Source organism: Epargyreus clarus, unplaced genomic scaffold (genome assembly GCF_041222505.1).
Source record: "Epargyreus clarus isolate Ecla_fem2 unplaced genomic scaffold, WU_Ecla_fem_2.2 ptg000018l, whole genome shotgun sequence".
NCBI classification, from domain to species: Eukaryota; Metazoa; Arthropoda; class Insecta; order Lepidoptera; family Hesperiidae; genus Epargyreus; species Epargyreus clarus.
In genome coordinates, this window is record NW_027332226.1 from 8937634 (window position 1) to 8946661 (window position 9028).

Genomic DNA, 9028 nt, shown 5'->3' on the forward strand with positions numbered 1-9028 from the left:
CCTGGACATCAACATAAACTCGTTAATAACATAAGATTATTACTCTTTAAAAAGTATTATATAGCAAATAAAAATACTTTTTAGGTTTCAAAATATTCTACAAACTTCGAATCTATCTAATATTGATTGATCACTCCTGCCTCTGAATTAGCATTTATAACTGTTAATGGGACGTGAGTTATGCCTTGTCGATTACACTATCTAGGCGATACCCTTGAGGATTAAGATGACATGTGTTATGTATGCATTTCAGCATTACCAACCCATTAGAGCAAAACACCACTAGGTACTACAATTAGCTGTCCCTGTAGTCCCGGGACTAGAATAGGGCTACGGTATCCCCTGCCTGTCGTAAGAGGCGACTAAAAGGGGGATTCCGGGGTTGCGGAAGATTGGGAGGTCGAGCCGTCCAGCAAGCAACTCCGGGAAGGACGGGGGTATGTGTGGTCGCATATCGTCGAAAACACCAGATGGTATGGTGAGTCCTGAAGCTCACCTAGGAGGAACCCGAAGGGGCAACGCGTTCAGAGGACTCCGGTTGCGTTCCGTACGAGATCCCCCGGAGTCCTCTTGGCAACGGCCACCTGGGGAGTTAGTGCGGGAAGATACCCCCACATAACCCCGTGTTGCTCCCACGACACTGGGTACCTTTTTTAGGTTTCCCCCTCGTAAAAAAAAAAAGAAAAAAAAAGGGTACTACAATTAGCATAATAATAATATACATACACATAAATAATAATATTATAATATACATAAACATAATAATAATATACATATACATAATGCTATATTGCTCGTATATTAGTAGTAGACCGGATATGGATAGGAAAAATGTTATCCACGACATATTATCAATTGTTATTCGATAGGGTAAGTGTGAAGCGGGATTATTATTATTTTTGTATGAAAATCTTAACAATTTCCGCTCTACACATCAAAATTTTACCTTTGCGATTCCGATTTACGATGATTAAAAATTTATAGACGTAGCTCTCAACATTTAAAGGGCGGTTAGTGGAGGCCTACGCCCAATAGACTTTCAAAGGCTATATATAAAGGTAATTGTAGCACTATGCTGTATGCACTCCATCGACATCCTGAAGAATAAAATAAACTTATTACATCACATTTGACTTTTATACATTAACCGATTTCCGGTTTGATACTTAACTTTCATAAAAATAATGACAACTCAAACCGTTATGCTGATACGATTAATATAATTATAAGGATATTGCCGGCTACATTTATTGCCAATAAATTTGCAATAAATGGCCTATCGCCATCGCAACGTTAACACGGTATAAAACGTATAAAAGCCATTATTCTATTAGTAATCTATAAATCACTCGGGTTCTTCTCTCGTAATAAAATAAATCTTGTATTCGCCGATAGGGATGGCGATTATTTTCGAAAAATATCGATTCTTGAATCGATTCGAATCGAAGTGTAATAAATCGATCATCGAAAAATCACAAAAAAATCGAGGTCCAAAGAATCGATTCTCCAAAAATCGATATGACCTTTTCAACTAAAATGGGCGAAGATAGCGAAAAAAAATCATCAGGACCAAACAAGCAATGAAATACGTATCCATCAGCAAAATAATGTCTATAACATAGTCCACCAATTTTGAAAAGATCGACTTTCGATTTTCTAGGATGAAGGATCCATTCATTGAACCGATCAATTACTGGAGATCGATTAAAATATTCGAATAGTTGTCCCAAAAGATAGATTCTTCGATTAATCGATCTCAGATCGCCATCCCTATTCGCCGGGTACAATGGCCCTACTCAATGTGTTCTTTAGCACAATACAAAGATTTCTTAGCAATGAGCTAGATGATACTTAAACGAGGATTGTTCAATAATACGATCATCCTCATCGTCGTTTTAAAATGAACTCGAAATTCACTAATGTAAGTCATCGTGAACCCTTATACCATTACTACTTATTATTGTCCCACTTCTGTACCCTTACCATGAGTTTTTACGTTTTGACAAATATGACTGTTTTGGTATTTGTTTACGTATTTGTCCATACAAATTCCAATCAGCGCCCCTAGCGGATTGTATCAGAACTATAGTGTCAGAAACGTAAAATTAAATGTCTAAATTGACAAAATGGCACTTTATGTTTTGTCACTCTTTTTTGCGAACATGTGAGGCAGACAAAAAGACTTGAGCACTTACTTATTGTTACGTTTACTCAGTCTACTGAAGCAAGCGGAACAGAATAATGAATTGAGTAAACGTAACGTAAAATTGTGGGATGTTTTGAAAACTCATGGTAAGGGTACTGGGCATGGGTGTCCTCTCAGAGTGAGAGAGGTTTGGGTCAAAGATTACCGCGTTGATGAAGTATTGACAGGTTGACAGGTCCGTATTGACAGGTTTCACACCCTTGAAAACTTTTAGACGGACACCGATTCAAACTCAATATGAGTATTTAGATATAGTCATTACGTTAGTGTGTCTATTACAAACGATATGAAAAACATACAATTGACTAAAATAAAAGAAAAACAAATCAAAACTTATCCTGTAACAAAATTACTTACTAAGTAGGTATTCTTTTAGGTAGTCGTTTAATAAAAATAAAAGGTCAACTAAGTATTCACTGCAGGAAAGTTTTAGATTACATAATCTCGGCCATGCAGCTCACAAAAATTGTTAAAAAATGCAATATCGCTCTAAATAGCTTTGCTTGGGGCGGTCCCATGGAAGCTGTGAGCTTTTATCCACCTAAAAGTGCTGCTACTTTTGAAACTATGTTTTTAAATAAAGAACACTACGATCTTAATATCATTGGCTCCCTGTAAATAAACTGAAATGTCCTAAAAAAAGAAAGACTAATTGATTACTAAACTATATATGTATTTGTAATATTTATTTTTACTTTTAGTTATTGCTTCATTAATCGGCTTAATGTCTTATATATTATTTATATATTAATTACTGGGAGAAGTCAACGTCATAATATCTTTACGAGCTTTAAATATTTTCTCCTAGATTGCAAGAAAGCTTCCTCATATGTTAGAAAAAAAAGTATAGTTAGTACCTCCCCACCTCCATTCCAGTTTCGAGGCAGTATTTTTAAAAGAAAAGTTTCGTATACAAGTCGTAGTTACAATGAAGGAGTACTTCCTTATTTTTAGTGGCGTTCGTTCGTCTTGTGCAATGTTAGGGCGTAATCACATGTACAGCGACGATTTCTGATTGTTTTTAAAGGTACACGTAGCGCGTCAAACGCATTAAGTACGTTGTGACAATGTCGTGACAGCTGCAATCACTCAAAATTGTATACTCCTGTATATTTCACACTTGCTACCCTGCACATAATAAAACACACATATATGCATTAGTGTCAGATAATCAGTTAATCTGCGTGCAAATGAACCGTTACATGTAAGCTAACGTAATTTAAATTAAAAAACAATGTGGCGCCTTCCTGACTCAATGTTACGAGTATAAACTCGCCTATCACGCTTCGTACCGAAGAAAGTACGCTTTTTATTATTTGCCTTCTTGCAGCTACAGCGTCATATGTAAGCAAATAATAAAACGCAAAACGCATCGTAACATCCACGAGTATGTTCACTCAATATTGTTCACTTTACGGAAATGCAGCTTCATTCACCGCAATGTAAACACCGCTCAGTAAGCAATACACGTTGTTACGACTACGTTGACGGATCACCACGCTAGAAACATAGCAAATCGCGACTCTTATAATTTGCCTACTTGCAGCTACAGCGTCACATGTAAGCAAATAATAAAACGCAAAACACATCGTAATAACTACGAGTATGTTCACTCATTATTGTTCACTTTACGGAAACGCAGCTTCATTCACCGCAATGTAAACACCGCTCAGTAAGCAATACACGTTGTTACGACTACGTTGACGGATCACCACGCTAGAACATAGCAAATCGCGACTCTGATAAGGCCCTTGCAAGCAAGCTACGTACAACTTTACACACAAAATGCAGCTATGAATTTCGGTTAAAACAGTTCTGCCTTAGAAACAAGTCCTCATTTGAATTCCACGTAACCTAAATGCTTTACTTGATAATAATGTTGTGTCATGTTGTGTTACGCGTATTAAGTTATTTGCTAACAATGCATCTTGGAAATGTGGATAATACTATCTTGTTTCTGGAGAATATATGTCCATTTGGATAACTGAAATTACTGTGAATAGCGCTTTCTGTCGTCAACATATTACTGTCCCATTGCCGAGACAGGATCAGGATGGATCGCCTTAAAGTAAGTTTACGGCATAATCCACTGTACTGGCCAATTGCAAACTGGTAAACTTAAAGAATATTTAAGAGCTTTTTTACATGCCTCTCAGGCATACCAATAGATTTTCTAACAATGCTTTTCTTCAGTATTAAAGCAAGCGATTCCTAATGAATTTCTAATATCAATTATTACTTTAAGCTTATATGTTTTCTCTAGTCCGGATATCGTTAGGGATTAACCGAGTAATTTAACGAGAGTATTTACCTATTGGTATTCGATCTCCAATGACTCGTGATCTCCAAAGACGTCTGTTCAGACGCAACGAAGATTCTTGATCTCCTTGGAATTCACAAGCACAGAGATAAACCTAGATTCTAAACCATTGAGATACTATCAGGCGATCAAATAGGACACCTAACATACAAAAGGTGACTATTGTTACACAGATAATCTAAATAAAATTATAGAAGTTTGTATTGTGACCAATTAACAATTTTCACCTCAAATTTTTAGCTTAATTCCTTGGGATTAACTTATTAAAATTTTAGTTGCAAATATTTACCCTTACATACGAGTACATACGAACAAGGCAAGATAAATATGCTGTAAAAACAAATGAGAAATATGATTATTAATTAAACTCTAAATACATTCAGTCAACTTCAAAATAATTTTAATGGATTCTTAGCCATCACAGACGATAAAATTATTTGTGAAAGGCATTGTTAATTGAACTTGAAAATATCTAGGCGCGTGCCAGATCCTCATTTGGATGTTGGCACTGTTACCTGTCACGTACTGTCTGATTTGGCTCCCATTGGCTACATAAATCTTATATATCTAAATTTGGTCAACAATAAAATAAGATGGGAAAATATAAGACTTAAATTAAAAGTGTTATATTTACTTGTCATATCTACAACATATGTGGTTGAATATGTAAATTTTAAGGAAGTCACCTTATAATACTTTGCAATAGATTTCGGACGTAATAACACGATGTCATCAACCCATTACTGTCTCAGGTAAAAGTTTCCTCACAATGTTTTCTTTCAACGTTGAATCAATTAATAATTAATTCGTAATACGCATATAACTTCCAGATATCAGGGATCCTGGCCGATCTGGTACTCGAACCTCGGATCCTCAGGTTCAAACCACGATGGTTTCGATTCCTTAGTGCTATACTTATCTAATTAATCCAATTTCCAATCAGCGCCCCTAGCGTATTATATGAGAACTTGGAAATTGTATTGGCCAATACGTAAACAAATACCAAAACAGCCATATTTGTCAAAACGTAAAAACTCATGGTAAGGGTACATACAGTTCTGTAGGACTACCATGAGTTTACAAAAGTATTACTCGCTAGCGACTGCGTAAAATAAATGTATGAAAAATTGTACAGCGCCTCTGGTGATTACTCGTAGAACTAAAATCCGTAGTGACGTAACTCGATACGTAAAAAACCTATCGAAATCAAATCGCTAGCGAATGTCATTATGATCTATTGCCATACAAATTCGGTCCCATGAGTCATTAATTTGACAGACGTTGTCAAGAAATACCGTAACGATAGTAGTTATGTTATTCACTAGCAAAATGACAATAGTTTTCTATTTACCATTTCTATAGTGGCGTCTCTATGCCAACTCATGGTAATGCTACTGTATAAAAATAAACAAACGAATATAACGTTTTGATTTCAAAATTCCATAACATTCCAACAAAGGTTATTCCTAATAAGATTTAGCAAGACATCAGAATTGGCTCGCAATATCTACGAGATGCATGAAGAGAATACTCTAAGCTGAATAAAATTCCAGCTTACATCCTTTTTATAACACGCATAAAAGCTCTCATTTCGTAGATACATAAGTGCAAGTCTAGCCGTCGTTTTAAAGAAGATTTTTTGCACTCACTTACTAGACGAACTTTGAATACTCGTTTCGTAGAAAGTAAATGAAATTTTTAAGTCGGGTTTCATTACGATTAGACGTTATTAGGAATCGTAATTACATTTAGGGAGACGTCTCCAGAAAGTGACGTGGCGTGGCAAAGCAGGGATCATAAGATTTAGAGGGTCTCGGGTTTTGAATGGTAGTAGGTTTTGAAGGTGGTAGAACCCTTTGTGGTTCCTGTGTGGTTGTGGTTTGTGGTGGTGTGGTAAGGGAGACATACTTTTCCGAGGCGTTCCAGCTTAGTCCTCAGGGGTAGCGGCGCATCTGTGGCCGACCTCAGGTAGAAATATCTAATCCTATCTGGGGTTGATTACAGATATCCATGGGCGGCAGTAGCCACTTACCATCAGGTGGACTGCATGCTCGTCTGTTAGGTACTCCTATATTATAAAAAGGTAGAATTCTTCTTCGGTAGCACTGATACTACTCTACCTTGAAACTTGTGTAGGATAAATTGTTAATTGCCTTTCAACTAAGACCTCAAGGACAGCAAAGTCATTATCGACCTGACATGGGTTTCCTGTTCTATTTGGGGTAGTTGACAGATATCCCAGCATTCATTAACATCGGAAATTTTCATTAAGATACCGGCATACATGTAGATAATTAACTAATAATTATTTATTGACTCTAATTTGATATATTAAAATAAAACTATCAATTTTTTAATTAGTTTCATATGACAGCATGTCACAATACTAATACAAGAAAAGTTTAATAGCTATTTGTGTTACGCAACCAACATAATAAATAAAATATTGTGAATTTTCTTCATAATGTTAAAAGCTCTCCTCGTATTTTTTACAATTTCTGAAACAACCAATAACGATAACCAATTACACTACTGTTTAAACGAAGCCCATCTATTAATGAAGTTTCTACTAATTACTAATACAACAGAATGGCGAAGCGGCATAGAATAGGTATAATTAAACGGTGCTCTATTCTGGCAAGCGATACACTTAAACTTTAGTCCTTGCCATTGTAAGAAAAGTCCTATTATAGGCATACTTATTTCTAACAGCGATATAACTGTAATCATCTTCTTCTTCTTCTTCAACCATTATTCACCCAATGCTGGGTATAGGTCTTCTCATGGTGTTTCCATGTTGCTCGATCGCTCGCCATTCTTATCCAATGGCGGCCTGCTATTTTGACCAGGTCGTCGGTCCATCGTGCGGGTTGCCTCCCAACATTCCTTTTGCCTCGTCTTGGTCTCCACTCGAGGACTTTTCGGGTCCATCTGCCATCATCCCTCCGGCAGACATGCCCCGCCCATTGCCATTTGCGGTGCGCTGTAATAATCATCGATGTTCAATAAAGCAAATTATGTGTATTTCATCGTAAAATATGACCATTTATTAGCCGACTTCCCATAGGAAAGAGGTTATCTCGTCGAGTCGATTATTTCGCGATGCCGCGACCGATCGACATGATTTAAACGCTATTTTAGTATGAGGTTAGTTTCACAGGGGTCCCATTTCGAAAAAAAAAGGAAAATGTTCGCTAGTTTTCCTGCCAACTTGGAAAATCATGCTTTGTTAAATACTTGAATAACTTGCGTTCTTGGACCAGTTTAATTTTTTTTATTTGTAAGGGTGTGTCACTGTGGTACTTTTATACCTTGCCATAGGTATGATCTGATTGTCCCTGTAGTACCGGGACCAGAATAGGGCTACGGTATCCTCTGCCTGTCGTAAGAGGCGACTAAAAGGAGCTTCCGGGGTTGCGGGCGGCAAGAGTGGGAGCTCAAATCGTCCAGCAAGCGATCCCGGGAAGGACAGCGCTTTGTGTGGTCGCATATCGCTGTAATCATCGGCGTATATTGCTCCCCCCAGGGCAGAGCCCGAAAGAAGGGCATCGCGTTAGGAGGACTCCGGTTGTGTTCCGTTGGAGATCCCGGAGTTCTCCACCAAACGCTGAGGACGGCCACCGGGGGGGTTTTAGTGCGGTAAAAATCCCACATAACCCGGCGTCGGGTACCTTTTGAAGGTTTCCTCCTCGTCAACAAAAAAAAAAGTATGATCTGATAATGAGATCTTTTAGATATGGGGTGGAATTCATCATCACTACCCCTGTTTTTACTTATTTTAATGGAAGTGACTCATCAGATCATTCAACAAGGGTTATCAAAACAAGCATGGTCTTTAGGAATGACGGAAGCAGTTACGTGTAAGGGACAGCCCTACACGTTAAGGCTGCATCGCGCCAGCCCTACACCGTTCTCACGCTGCATCGTGCTTGCGCTGCATCGGGCCTTCGCGGAACGGCCAACGCTGACGAGGCGCGCAGGTGGCCGTCCCACGCGCGGGTGGCCGTCCCACGTACAGGTGGCCGTCCACCATGGAATCAGTTCACCTCCATCGCGGAAAGTGACTCGACCTATCCCATCAATTTATTTTTTTAATTTCATTTTTGTTAAAACTTGTGTAAAATTTGTGTTAAATTTAAATAAAAATTTAATTTGTTCGCGAAATAGACTGCAATTATTTCCTCGACGCCCAGCTCCCATAACTGGCGCAGTCGAAAGTTCCCGGTTTGTGCGTGTTTCGGACTATCGCAATTAAACGGGAAACCGAACCATTGAACGAGATCCGGACGTCGGGGAACCCTGCTCAGCTCGCTACATCCGAAATACGATGTGCAAGTACGAGATGGAGCTAGTACTACATTGTCCCGCATTGGCACCCTCCGTCTACGCCTAGAATTCATCACGAAGCATTATGCGAGGAAAAAGGAGATCTGGATGCCCACGCCCATGTGGGGCAACTAAGATATCTCCAAAACCCCCGAAAAATCCTGCTTCACGCGTGT